A 14,729-nucleotide genomic window follows, 5' to 3' on the forward strand; every position below is an offset into this window, starting at 1 on the left:
TTGGCCCTGCCACCTAGGTTGTTGATTTATTTTGCTTTATGGACTGAACCCTCATGGTTGGCCCTGCCACCTGGGTTGTTGATTTATTTTGCTTTGTGGACTGAACCCTCATGGTCGGCTTTGCCACCTGGGTTGTTGATTTATTTTGCTTTGTGGACTGAACCCTCATGGTCGGCTCTGCCACCTGGGTTGTTGATTTATTTTGATTTGTGGACTAAACCCTCATGGTTGGCCTGATTTAAGTTTTTATTTTTATTTTAAGTATTATACTTGGTATTTACATTAGTGGTATTTGTTGTGTGGTGTCGATGGTTTATGCCCCGTTGGAGTAGGGATCAAAACAATCGACTCTCCTCTGAAGGAGGACTAGTTTCAGGCCTTGATCATTCACTTAGAAGAGGCACTCAACATCACTTGGATTCTATGGCAGACCCAGTTGATAATCCAAATCCAAATCTGCCAGATCCAACTATAAATCAAAATAATCCTCCTCTTAAGGATGAAAATGAAGTTCATAAGAATGTGTTAAACCAACCACGGACTTTACGTGAACATTTACACCCTGAGAGATCAACTTTACCATCTTGCATAGTATTCCCTGCTCACACAGGGAACATTGATTTTAAACCAGGTGTGATTCAATTAATTTTTAAGTTTCATAGCTTAGATTCTGAAAGCCCCTACTTGCACCTCAAGGACTTTGAGGAAGTAATTGCAACGTTACAAGTAAACAATGGCAATAGGGATGTACTTAAGCTTAGGTTATTCTCATTTTCTCTAAAGAATCGAACTAAAGCATGGCTCAACTCTCTAAGACCTAATACCATCACTTCATGGCAAGCCTTAAGTAGAGAGTTTTCGAAAAAGTTCTTTCCCGAGCACAAAACAAATGCACTAAAATAAGAAATCATGTCATTCTCTTAAAAGGGGAATGAAATATTTTTTTAAGCTTAGGAGTACTTCAAAGATATTCTAATTACTTGTCCACATCATGGTTATGAACCATGACACTTGATTAATGCTTTCCGAAAAGGGCTTACCATGGATACCCGTCAGTTCATAGAGATGATGTGTGGTGGAACCTTTCTTGACAAAGATCATAATCAGGCTTGGGATTTTCTAGATATGTTAGCAGAGAATACGCAGACATGGGATGTCTCTGCTAAATCAGATTAAACTAGACCCATTCCTAGAGAGAAAGCGGGAATGTATGTCCTAAGAGAGGAAGACGACCTTAATGCAAAATTCGCTGCATTGGCTAGAAAGGTCGAAGCCTTGGAAATTAGGAAGGTTGATATGGTTAAAGCAAACACTTCCTTAGGTAATTTTTATAGCATTTGTGGTGGTGCAGACCATGACACAAAGGATTGTCCAATAATCTCAGTTGTACAAAATATCACGCATGAGCATGATCAAGCAAATGCAATAAATAATTACCAAAGGTCAGCTATGCAACCATTGGGAAACACGTACAATCCAAATTGGCGTAACCATCCTAATCTTAGTTGGAGGAATGGACTACAAATTATTGTGCCCAATGCACCTCAAATGCCTCAACAAAATAACTTCTTTGGGGCACCTAACAATGCACCATATGTGCCCCCGCCAAAGCGATCATCTGTAGAGGATGCATTGACCACATTCATGAACTCTCAAGCTCAAATGAATCAGTCTTTAATCCAATCAAATCAGGAATTAAAGACAATTGTGGCTAGGATTGAGACTCAACTAAATGCTAGGGAAAAAGGCACCCTTCCTTCTCAACCTGTGCCAAACTCTAGAAACACACATTTTATTGGAGACTCAAATTCAAGTGAGTTAAATCATGAACAAGGTAAGGTCATCATTGCCTTGAGAAGTGGAAAAGAGGTCGACAACTAGATAATGCAACCGGTAGAAATACCAGAAGATGAGCCACTGTCTCAAGAAAATGATGAACCGGCTATGGTTCAAGAGCCCCAACAGCAAAAGGATAAAGAAACTAAGTCATATGAGCCTCCAATTTTGTTCCCATCTAGACTTCGAAATCCAACTGTCCCCATGAAATATCAAGAGGTGTTGGATGTGCTCCAAAAGGTTACTGTCAATATTCCTCTGCTTGATGCCATTAGACAAATTCCATCATATGCTAAATATCTCAAGGACTTGTGCACTGTAAAGAGGAAATTAAATGTGCACAAAAAGGCCTTCCTTACTGAGAAAGTGAGCGTTATCATTCAACAAAGGGTTGTACCCAAATACAAAGACCTGGGAAGTCCCACTATTTCTTGTATTATTGGAAATTTTCAAATTGAGCATGCTTTGCTAGATTTGGGTGCAAGTGTCAACTTAGTACTTATTCAGTTTACAAACAAATGGGGTTAGGCGAGCTTAAACCAACCACGATTACACTCCAACTCACTGACCGTTCTATTCAGATATCAAGGGAAATTTTAGAGGACATGCTAGTTCAAGTGGAGAAATTCTACTTCCCCGTGGATTTTATTGTACTAGACACTGAATCATGTGTAGATGCTAGCTCTCAAGTTCCCATCATTTTAGGCCGCTCATTCCTAGCAACTTCAAATGCAATCATAAATTGTAGGAATGGAATGATGAACTTGTCTTTTGATAACATGACTCTAGAGCTAAATATTTTCAATCTATGTAAGCAGCCCATTGATAATAATGAGATCCATGAGTTGAATTTCATGGACTGCTTGATAGAAGAAGAGGAAGTAGAATCTAGTCTGACTGAGGAATTGATTCAAGTCATAGGAGACTTGAAAAATTCTGATTTAGAAAAAGTGCTTGCTAAAATTTCTGATGATAATGAGAGCACTACCACCCAGGACATTGGTATGTACCAATGGAGACCGCGCACTCAAATCCTATATATTGAGGACTTGGGACCTCTGCCATCACCAACCAATGATCCAAAGCTTGAATTAAAATCACTACCAAATGAGCTTAAGTATGTATACTTAGGTGAAAATAAAACTTATCCTGTAGTGATCTCTTCATTTTTAGAGAAGGATTAAGAGATTAAATTGCTGAAAGTTCTAAGAGACCACAAAGGAACCTTGAGCTGGACCATTTCTGACATTAAAGGTATAAGCCCTTCCATATGCACCCATCGGATCCACCTCGATGATGACACGAAACCAATTAGACAACCTCAAAGGCATCTTAATCCAAATATGATGGAAGTTGTAAAAAATAAGTTGATCAAATTATTGGATGTGGGAATCATCTACCCAATATCCGATAGTATTTAGGTAAGTCCAACTCAAGTAGTCCCAAAGAAATCTGGAATAACTATTGTGCAGAATTCTAATAATGAACTCAAACCAACACATGTCACCACTGGTTGGCGTGTTTGTATTAACTATAGAAAATTGAACCAAGTCACAAAGAAGGACCATTTCCCTCTACGAATCATTGATCAAGTTTTAGAGAGGGTAGCAGGTCACTTCTTTTATAGTTTTCTTGATGGATATTCTTGATATAACCAAATAGAGATAGCCCTGGAAGACCAAGAGAAAACCACGTTCACCTGTCCATTTAGCATGTTTGCTTTCAAACGGATGCCATTTGGATTGTGTAACGCCCCAGCAACTTTTCAACGGTGTATGTTAAGTATTTTTTCAAATATGGTTGGGAAGTTTCTTGAGGTTTTCATAGACGACTTCTCTGTATTTGGGAGTATTTTTGAGGAATGTTTCAACAATTTATCTCTTGTCTTGTCTAGGTGTGAAGAGAAACACCTTATCTTAAATTGGGAGAAATGTCATTTCATGGTTCAAAAGGGAATTATTTTGGGTCATGTTATCTCCAAAAATGGAATCGAGGTAGATTGCTCAAAACTCGACATTATAGCTAATCTACCTATCCCCTGAACTGTTAGAGATATTAGATCACTTATAGGGCATGCTAGTTTTTATAGAAGATTCATCAAGGACTTTAGTGCCATTACTAAACCCTTGACTAATCTTCTTCAAAAGGACGTTCCATTTAAGTGGACAGATGAGTGTGCAAGTGCCTTTAATAAAATTAAATCATCCCTTACCACTGCACCTATCATGCGTCCACCAGATTGGACACTTCCTTTTGAACTAATGTGCGATACAAGTGATTATGTCATAGGGGCTGTTTTGGGCCAAAGGAAAGATAAACAACCCTATATTATTCACTATGCGAGTAAAACTCTAAACTCGGCCCAAGTGAACTACTCAACAAATGAAAAGAGTTACTTGTAGTAGTTTTTACTTTGGATAAGTTTAGGTCCTACTTACTGGGATCCAAAGTGGTCATTTTCACGGACCACTCTGCTTTGAAATATTTGTTATCTAAGAAGGATGTAAAGCCGAGACTTTTGAGATGGATCCTCCTACTCCAAGAATTTGAATTAGAGATAAAAGATAAGAAAAGAGTAGAAAACGTAGTAGCCGATCACCTTTCTAGATTGGTGTTAGATGATTCCACTGAGGAGATGCATATCCAGGACACTTTCCCTGATGAACAATTATTTGTGATCTCCAAATTGCCTTGGTATGCCGATATAGTGAACTATCTTGTAACAGAAAAAATGCAATATCATTAGAAGTCACAAGATAGGAAGCGTTTTGAAACCGAGGTTAGGAACTTCTTCTGGGATGACCCGTATTTATATAAATATGGGACTGATCAAATTTTTAGACATTATGTCCCAGAGGATGAAGTTCGAAGTGTTATTTCTTTTTGTCACATGGAAGCATGTGGTGGCCATTTTTCTGCTAAGAAAACCACTGCAAAAATCCTTCAGTGTGGTTTTTACTCGCCCACCATGTTTAAAGACACCCATGCTTTCTGTGTTGCTTGTGATAGATGTTAAAGGTTGGGAAGAGTGTCCCGGCGCAACATAATGTCTTTATCTCCAATTTTACCATTGGAGATTTTTGATTGTTGGAGTATTGATTTTATGGGTCCATTTCCATCTTCTTTTGGATTTCTTTATATATTGGTTGGTGTGAACTATGTTTCAAAGTGGATTGAGGCAGTTCCAAGTAGGACCAATGACAACAAAGTGGTCATACGATTCCTCAAGGAAAATATTTTTATTAGATTTGGAACTCCAAAGGCCATCATTAGTGATGGTGGGTCTCACTTTTATAATAGAACATTTGAAGCTTTGATGAAGAAATATGGCATCAAGCATAAAGTGAGCACCCCATACCACCCACAAATGAGTGGGCAAGCTGAGATTTCTAATCAGGAAATCAAACACATTTTAGAGAAAACTATAAGGCCAGATATGAAGGATTGGTCCCTCAGAATATCCGACGCTTTATGGGCTTATAGGACTGCTTACAAGACCCTGATTGGAATGTCTCCATACAGATTGGTGTATGGGAAGGCTTGCCACTTGCCCGTGGAATTGGAACATAGAGCCTACTGGGCAATAAAGAAATTAAACTTTGATATGGATTAAGCAAGTGGACAGAGAAAATTAGAGTTAAATGAATTAGAGGAGTTGAGAAGAGACTCCTATGAAAATTCTAAAATCTACAAAGAGAGGACCAAAGCTTTTCATAACAAAAATATCCTGAGGAAGAATTTTGAACCTCAGTAAAAGTTTCTATTGTACAATTCTCGTCTCCAGTTCTTTCTGGAAAAGTTAAGATTAAGATGGACAGGCGTCTTTATTGTGAAGAATGCTTATACTCATGGGGCTATTGAAATTGAGAATCCACGTAATGACAACGTGTACAAGGTTAATGGTCAGAGATTGAAGCCTTATGTGGAAAACTTTCATGTGGGAGAGGAGTCCTTCCTTCTTCATGAGCCAGAATATTCAGATTGATGCTCCTAGTCTGATGGAGCATTTGTGTGTGATTTATATCATATTCAATTTTTTTAGTGTCACATAGCAGGTGAGTTTTTCATGGCAGGTACTATCCACCCTTCCTTTATTTTTATTGTTCTCTGCATTACATTATCATTACATTGGGACAATGTAGATTTTAGGTTGGAGGGTGTGGATAGTCATCCATGTGAAAATTTTTTTTTGGGGGGTTTCAGTTTATTTTATTATTATTTTTAGGTTTTAGTTAGGTTTAAGTTTATTTTTTTTAGGTTTATGGGAAAAAAAATTTCAACATTTTCAAAATAATATTTTTATATACAAGAATGTGAACATGATATTTTGCGAATTCCAAAGGCAAATTTAATACTTAGTCTAGGTTGATAGTAGTCAGAAATCTGACAACTGAAAATTATAAACTTGAGTTCAGTTATCTAATTACTAGTTTAAAGTGAGTTGTAATTTGATGTACTGAATTCACAATACACCCTAGCTAACTAAGTGAGGAATATGATATGTGAACTAGAATAACAACTTTTGATTCAAACAAGGTTGAATGAATTAGTACCATTGATATATGTTTAAAAGAGAGAATATTAAAGGAAAAAAAAGAGTGATGAAAAAAAGAAATTTTTATTATAGAGCATAAACGCAATGACCATAACAATTGTGTCCGTAATTCGGAGTAGGGATACCTAAGTATCTATTACTGTTACCATTACAAGTACGATACCTTAGGTGATGAAGCAAACCCGGTGGGAATCTTCATTTAAGAGTGGTCTATAAGAATGAGGATATGATGATAAAAGAAATGTCATGAAAAAAATGAGATAACTAGAGATTTCATATTCTTGGGATGATTGAAAGGAGTTAGGATAGGGAACATGCATATTTCTCAAAGTTAGACTTATGTCACGAAGCACCTAAGGATATTAGGTTATAACTATTCTAAAATTTGATTAGGTCTCTGAACTCAAGGATATAATGGATTAAAAAATTGAGATTCTAACTAACTTCAGACTTAGGTTAAGTATTTTTTTGTTTTGGAATTCATATGATAAATGGAGGCATAATTGTATAAATTTTTTAGTGTTGAAATATTTTTCTTATTTTCAATATTTGTCGGTAACATTCCTGGAAACTCTCACGAGACTATAACTTGTCCACTAGGGGAAACCTATGGGTTTAAAGGCTTGTTGCATATGCTAAATGCAATCGAGATTACCTGCGAAAGTGGTATAGTTAGAATTTTTTTCATTTTAATTTTATTTGTAAAATTAATTTTTATTCTTATTTTTATTTTTCTTCGTTTATTTTGCTCGGGACTAGCAAAATGCTGGTTGGGGGGTGTGTTGAGACTTAAATATTGCATAATTTTCCCATTTATATCTTGGTTTTATGAACATAAATCATCTTAATATTCTATGTTACTCATGTATATGTTGCAAGGTGAATTTAAGAGCTTGGATTGAAAAATGGTGCTAAAAAGTAAGAATTTGATGCTCAAAAATCACCAAGGCAAAGGATGGATCTTAGGAGATCAAGATTGAAGAATTCACATGCCAAAGATCCAAGAAAACCAAGCGAGGAATGAAGAGAATCGAATATTTGAAGTGAAGAATCCTGAAATCGTCCTAAAAAAGTGTATTATGAAGTTGTGAAGTTTATTTTGAAAAACTGCGCAGTAGGAAGTCTGTTTTAAATGAACTATGCAGCGAGAAGTCTATTTTGGAAAAATATGTATATTTGAGGTGTTTTCTAAGGTTTTCAACTTTGTACGAAAATTGGAGTTCCCTACTTATAAATAGGGCCTCCTAGGGTATTCTTAAACATCATTAGAAGCATTCAAGAGCAATATTTAGGATTTTTAAAGAGTTCTTTAGTTTTATTAAAGTTTTACAAGTTTTTTTTTTAATTTTAGATCCTTTCTATTTGCATTTTTTTCTTCTTTCTTTCTTGTTGCTTTTTATTTCTGCAATTTAATTATGTTTTTCTAAGTTCCCTCTAGCCCAAGCTAGAAGGGAAGCACATGGGTTTATTATTTCTTTAAGATTATGATGATTGATTGTTTTAATGATGAGAAGAATGGTATATGCATGTTATCTATTATTTAGGTTTTGTTTTTTATTCTCTTGTAAGATCCATATGTTTCCATCATATAAGATCCACATTGATGGATAGGCTTACCCTAGATCAATCAGATTTTCTAGATAGGAGATGTTCTCAACCTGTTATATTTCTTTGATATTCATTATCCTATAGATATTGAATACTTAAAATCACTGGCACTTGAGAATATATGTCAATGGTGTAAATCCATTATTTTCTAATCTTTTATATCATTTATTAAATATTTAAACTATTTTATTTTTTGATTAGGCTGACCATAGTGCTCAGATCCTAGTTGTGTTATCCAAGTCATCATGATTTTGGAACATTAACCTATGTGTGGAACTTTGAAGCTTGGGTGTTATTTTATTCAGTTGAATTACATTCATTCAAAAATCCCAAAATTAAATCATCAGATTAATTTTTATTACTTAGTTTGTTTTGCATTTGATTGTTTTTTTTCTCATAATTCATCTCCCTGTGGGATCGACCCTGTATTCATGGGATACTACTTACGAACCTCTGCACTTGGAGGCAAGCAATCAATAACCATATACATTATTTCATTTTATATATACAGAAATATTTTTTCTACCCATAGTTTTTTACCGTTGGAGCTCAAAATTTATATATAAGGCATTCAGTTCTTAGACATAATCATGGGTTTTTGTGCAATAAAAGAATAATGATGATCATATCATTTATCTTGAGCCTTTAAACCAATGAGTTCTAAGTCATCTTCCCTAAGATTAACACTCTAATGAGGATTCCAACCTCCACCTTAAATATGTATTTAAACTCCACCATTTTCTAAAGATTAGACTCAACCTCTATAAGTATACCATTGTCTAAATTCTCTAGAAGACCAATCTAAGTGAATCCCACAGGATTACAACTATTATACTAGTTATATGAGAATTCACCAACTTTCTATTACACTGGTCACTGAAAGGAGCATCACATGTAATGTGGTTAATCTTATAACTAAATCATTGGCAACGCATCTGCATTATGATTGAGGGAGCGAGGGAAGCTGATCGAAGCATGGGAGATAATCGATCAAGAAACCCAAGAAGGCGTCATAAAAGGGGCTCAATCCGACATATTAGTATTTGTAAGAGTCCATGTACATTCATTCATTGTGTAGGATTGAGTGTAGAGTTTGAATTGCCAAACTTGATTAAGTTCTTATGTAGGACATAAATCAAAGTCCTTGTGTAGACCACCAGACATGAGTGTATACGTGTTACTCTCTAAGGGAGCTTTCGGTGAGAATAAACATAAATCCTTAGATTATGACTGAGGTTTGTGGCGAGCCTATAGAAAGCTACGTAAGTCTCCGAGGGAGCCAGTCCTTGTGTAGGATTGTAAAGGTTTGAGGTGAATCTGATTTAAAACCTTCGATAGTAAAATCCGGTACACTCATGGGTTGAGTGTATCCGTCAGGGATGAAGTAGGGAAACTAAACCATTATACATGCTTATTTTTTAGATTGTCTTTGAAAACTTGTTTAATTATGTTTATGTGATTAAATGTTTAATTATAAGTACGTATGATTAGATGAATGCTATGAGTTGCCATGTAGCACATCAGTGTACATATCATATTTATAGACTAGTTGCTTCATAGGAATATGATTTGTAGTTTATGTGGTTGGATCCTCTATTTGCTTGAAAGTATTAGAGTTAATTGTCATACTTAGTTTAATTTGAATATTAGTTTAAGTTGGACATTTGTGTTTTAATTGGTTAAAATTTTAATTGGTCTTAATCACCCCCAGGATATAACCATCATTCGATAGCTTAAATATGCTTCCGCACACATAGTCGTGGTATATTATTCTACGCAATTTGACAAACAACACCATTCAACATATAAATAATATATAATCAATTCTAACATACTAGAGTTGATTAGATCAGCCCTTGTGTATTGGGATTTGTGTTGCGGAATCACACAGGCACTACAAGAAATAGCGCTTTTATCGATGAAATTTTTGCTGACGAAAAAAATTCATCGATAAAAGTAGGGTTTTACTGACAATTTTTTTTTTGTCGGCAAAACAGCACTTTTACTGATGAAAAAAAAAATTCGTCGATAAAACTCTACTTCTACCGGCAAAATTTTTTTTCGTTGGTAATAATGTTTTTTCCTATGAAAATTTTCGTCAGTAAAACTGTTATAAGTTTTAAGATAGAAAATTTTCGTGCTATTTTGAAAACTTTCGTGGTAAGAGTTTTACCGGTGAAGTAAAACCATCGAGAATAATGTTTTTTCCCGACAAAAAAAATTGTCAGAAAACACTACCTTTACCAACGAATTTGTTTTCCATCAGTAATAATGTTTTTACCGATGGAAACTTTCGTCTGTAAAACAATTTTTCATGCTATTTTGAAAACTTACGCGGTAAGAGTTTTTACCGATGAACTAAAACTGTTGGGAATAATGTTTTTACCAACGAAAAGAAATTTCGTCCGTAAAACACTACTTTTATCGATGAATTTTTTTTTCTGTCGGTAATAATGTTTTCACCGACGAAATTTTCATCGGTAAAACTATTACAATTTTTAAGATAGAAAATTTTCACGCTATTTTGAAAACTTATGCGATAAGAGTTTTACCGACGAACTAAAACCGTCGGGAATAATGTTTTTCCCGACGAAAAAAATTTCGTCAGTAAAACACTACTTTTATCGATGAAATTTTTTTTCGTTGGTGATAATGTTTTTACCGATGAAAAGTTTCATCGGTAAAACTGTTATAATTTTGAAGATAGAAAATTCTCTCTATTTTGAAAACTTTCATGGTGAGAGTTTTATCGACGAACTAAAACTGTCAGGAATAATGTTTTTCCCGATGAAAAAAAATTTTGTTGGTAAAACGTACCGACGAAATTTTTTTTCGTCGGTAATAATGTTTCACCAATGAAAATTTTCGTCGGTAAAACTGTTATAATTTTTAAGAGGATTTTTTTTTATATATAATTAAAAATTAATATTGAAATGATTTGTAATATCACATGAAAAAGAATATTAAGAAGTTTAAAAATTTTAACAATGTTTGAGAAAAATTTTGAGAATAAAATGATGCTTTTGAAGAAAAAAAATAGGCATTTTGACATTGTTTAAGAAAAAAAATTAAAATATGAGAATTTTTTTGAGATTTTGAAAATAAAAATTTAGAATTTGTATTTTAATTTTTTTTGAAATATTTTATAAAAAAAATGATATTTTGTTAAAAGAGTAAAAAAATATACGTTTTGAAAAAAAAATGTTATTTTTAAATAGAAATTGAAATTTATCTGTGAAAAATAAAATTACTAAATTATTAGGCACATCCACTTATTGAACCTTTAATCGTTTTTGGACAATCTAATCAGTTCAAATTGAATAGTAAATAACTTCAGATGTTTAAATCAAATTTCAGTGAAATTGTTGATCAATCTTGGTATGCTCAATATCTTTCACATATGTAGCCTGATTGAGGCGAGTAACTAGTTAAATTGAGGGTATTGATCAGTAAAATAGAGTGAATAGACTAGACATGTAAAATGGGCCAAATATTCAGGTCAAAATTGGGACCCAACTTATTGACCTCGTGAGAACCTAAGAATTGATGTTAGTAAGTTTTATGGGCCCCATCATGATGTGTGTCGAACATCAAAACCGTGGATTTGATGTGTCCCCTTTAGGTTACGAGATATCTCAAAAATCATCTGTATACGAAACTCAAGTGTGCCATATCATCTAAAACTATGCAAAGACATCTTAAAAAATATAAAAGCACTTGGTGGGGCCCACATGCATTTTAGATGCGGTTGAAAATTAGTCTAACCCCTCATCCAAGTGGGACACACATAATGAGTGGGTTGGATATGTGAATCAAATTTAGGCAGACCCAATATATGATTATGAATGTTTTAAGTAAACCCCTCTCCATTATATTATGTAGTGTGGCCCACCCAAGTCATGGATTGACTTTATTTTTAAGCTCTTGGCCCACTTAGGTCATTGATTGACTTTCTCCATACTGTTCAACGCTTTTCTCGGATCATTTTAAGATATTAACAAAAAAATGGGTCGGGTCCAAAGCTTAAGTAGACTACAAAGTAGGGACTGAACATCCACCATTAAAAATAACATTCATATAAGTTTTGGATCAAGCTGATGTTTATGTTTTCTCTTCATTTATATCTTTTTGATATTATGAACATGTTGGATGTCAAATAAACATTACTGTGGGCCCAAGGAAGGTATCAACGGTGGAAATCATTATTCCACACTGTTTCGCGTGGCATGGTACACTTGAGTTTTGGCTTTACCGAAAATTTGGGATCAACCCACACCGTTCATCCATTTTTCGAGATAATTTTAGAGAATTATCCAAAAAATGAATCATATCCAAAGATTAAATGGACCACACCACAAATAAGGGGAACGGATTGGCTACTCCCCCTGACACCATCCAATGGCTGGTGGTTGGTGCTCTGTGAGCCCTACCATGATGTATGTGTTTAATCCATGTCGTCTATCTATTTTTAAAGATCATCTTACGGTATGAGACCAAAAATGAGATATATCCAAATCTTAAGTGGACCACATTCCAGGAAACAGTGTTGAATGAGCGTCAACCATTAAAAAACATTTTGGGGCCATAAAAGTTTTGGATCAAGCTAATTTTTGTTTTTCCCCTTCATCTAGCCCTATATGACCTAATCAACATATTGGATGTCAAATAAATAGTACAATAGGCCTTAGGAGGATTTTAATGATGGATATCCAATCACTATTGTTTTCAAGTGGTTTGGTGCACCTGAGATTTATATACCTCTCATTTTTGGGATTAAGTCATAAAATGATCTTTATATACCTCTCAATTTAGGTGTAGCCCTAACTGTTGGGCCTACCTTGAAGTAAGTATTATATATCCACACCATTCATGTGTTTTGTCAGCTCATGGAGCATGTCCAAATTTTTGTTGGACCACACCACATTTTGGATGAAGCTGATATTTGTTTTTTTAATTTTTTAATTTTTTTATTTTCCTTCGTTTGGGTATGTCTGACCTAATCAACAGGTCAGATAAAAATAAATATTACAGTGGGTGCTAAGGTGGGCCCATAAAGTTTTTAATGGTGGGTGTTCAATTACCATTGTTTTTTATGTTGTAGTCCACTTAAGATTTGAATATGATTCATTTTTGGGCTCATATCCTACAATAAGTTGGCAAAACAAATGGACCATATGGATATACAATATATTTTTGGGCTCATATCCTACATTCATTTTTTCCCCCTTCACTTAGGCACGTATGATCTAATAAACATATTGGATGCCAAATAAACGGTACAGTGGGCCTTACGAGGATTTAAATGATAGATATCCAATCACTATTGTTTTCATGTGGTGTGGTCCACCTTATATTTATATACCTCTCATTTTTGGGCCCCACCATGATGTATGTTTTATATCCACACCTTCCATCCATTTGAAGAGATCATTTTAAGTTAATATCCAAAGAATGAGTTAAATCCAAAGCTCCAGTGGACTCCAGCACAAAAAACAATGGGACTGTGACGCCCACCATTAAAAACATCTAAAGGCAACAAAAGTTTTATATCAAGATGATATTGTGTTTTCCCATATTTCATGTATTTTTTAACTTTTGAACAGGTTGGATTTCAAATAAACATTACGATGGGCTTAAGATAGTTTCAACGGTGGGAATCACTCTCCCCGCTATTTTCTGTGGTGGGGTCCACTACAAATTTTTATCTGCCTCATTCTTTGGCTCATGACTTAAAATGATATCTCAAAATGAATGGACTGTGTGGATATAACAAATACATCATAGTGGGGCCCACAAAACTTGGTGATGTCATCATAGGGCGTCCAAGAGGGAAACGGATTGGCTACTTCCCCTGACACCAGCCCTGTGGTTGGTGGTCAATGCTCTGTGGGTCCCACATGATGTATGTGTTTCATCCATGCCATCCATCGATTTTTACATATCATATTAGGGTTTGATATAAAAAATGAGAGGGATATAAATCTCTGGTGGACCACACCACATGACAACAATAGTGATTGGATATCCACCATTAAAACCCTCCGAAGGCCCACTGTACTTTTTATTTGACATCCAATCTGTTGATTAGGTCATACAAACCCAGATGAAGGGTAAAAACAAATATCAACTTGATCCAAAACTTTTATGGCCCCCAAAAAAATTTTAATGGTGGAAATTCATTCAACACTGTTTCTTGTAATGTGGTCCACTTGATATTGGGATATAACTCATTTTTGGTCTAATAACATAAAATGATATAGAAAACTAGATGGATGGCATGGATGAAACACAAACATCATGGTGGGGCCCACAAAGCACCGACCACTAGCCATTGGCGGGAGTAGCTAATCCGTTTCCATACGTGAAGAGAGACTATTTGTCTCTCTCTCTCTCTCAATCCTCTCTCACTCTCGCGCCCTCTCTCTCTCTCAGTCCTCTCTCACTCTCACGCCCTCTCTCTCATCCTCTCTCTGTCTCTCTCGGTCCTCTCTCTCTCGCGCATCCTCTCCCTCTCTCTGTCTCTCTCGGTCCTCTCTCTCTCGTGCATCCTCTCGCTCTGTCTCTGTCTATCTCCGTCCTCCATCTCTCTCTCACATCCTCTCTTTCTGTCTCTCTCAGTCCTCTCTTTCTCTCACGTATCCTCTCCCTTCTCTCTGCCTCTCTCGCATCCTCTCCCTCCTCTCTCTTTGTCTCTCTCAGTCCTCTCTTTCTCTCACGTATCCTCTCCCTT

At 35.3% G+C, this 14,729-nt stretch overlaps 1 non-coding gene across 1 annotated transcript; it reads right to left on the reverse strand.

The window, feature by feature from the left end:
• Positions 1 to 891: 891 nt before the first annotated feature.
• Positions 892 to 998, reverse strand: LOC131222160 (small nucleolar RNA R71). The gene has a single exon (XR_009159867.1). It is a non-coding gene; the product is annotated as a small nucleolar RNA R71 (small nucleolar RNA).
• Positions 999 to 14,729: the final 13,731 nt, after the last annotated feature.

The sequence above is a fragment of the Magnolia sinica genome, chromosome 12 (genome assembly GCF_029962835.1).
Source record: "Magnolia sinica isolate HGM2019 chromosome 12, MsV1, whole genome shotgun sequence".
Lineage (NCBI taxonomy): Eukaryota > Viridiplantae > Streptophyta > Magnoliopsida > Magnoliales > Magnoliaceae > Magnolia > Magnolia sinica.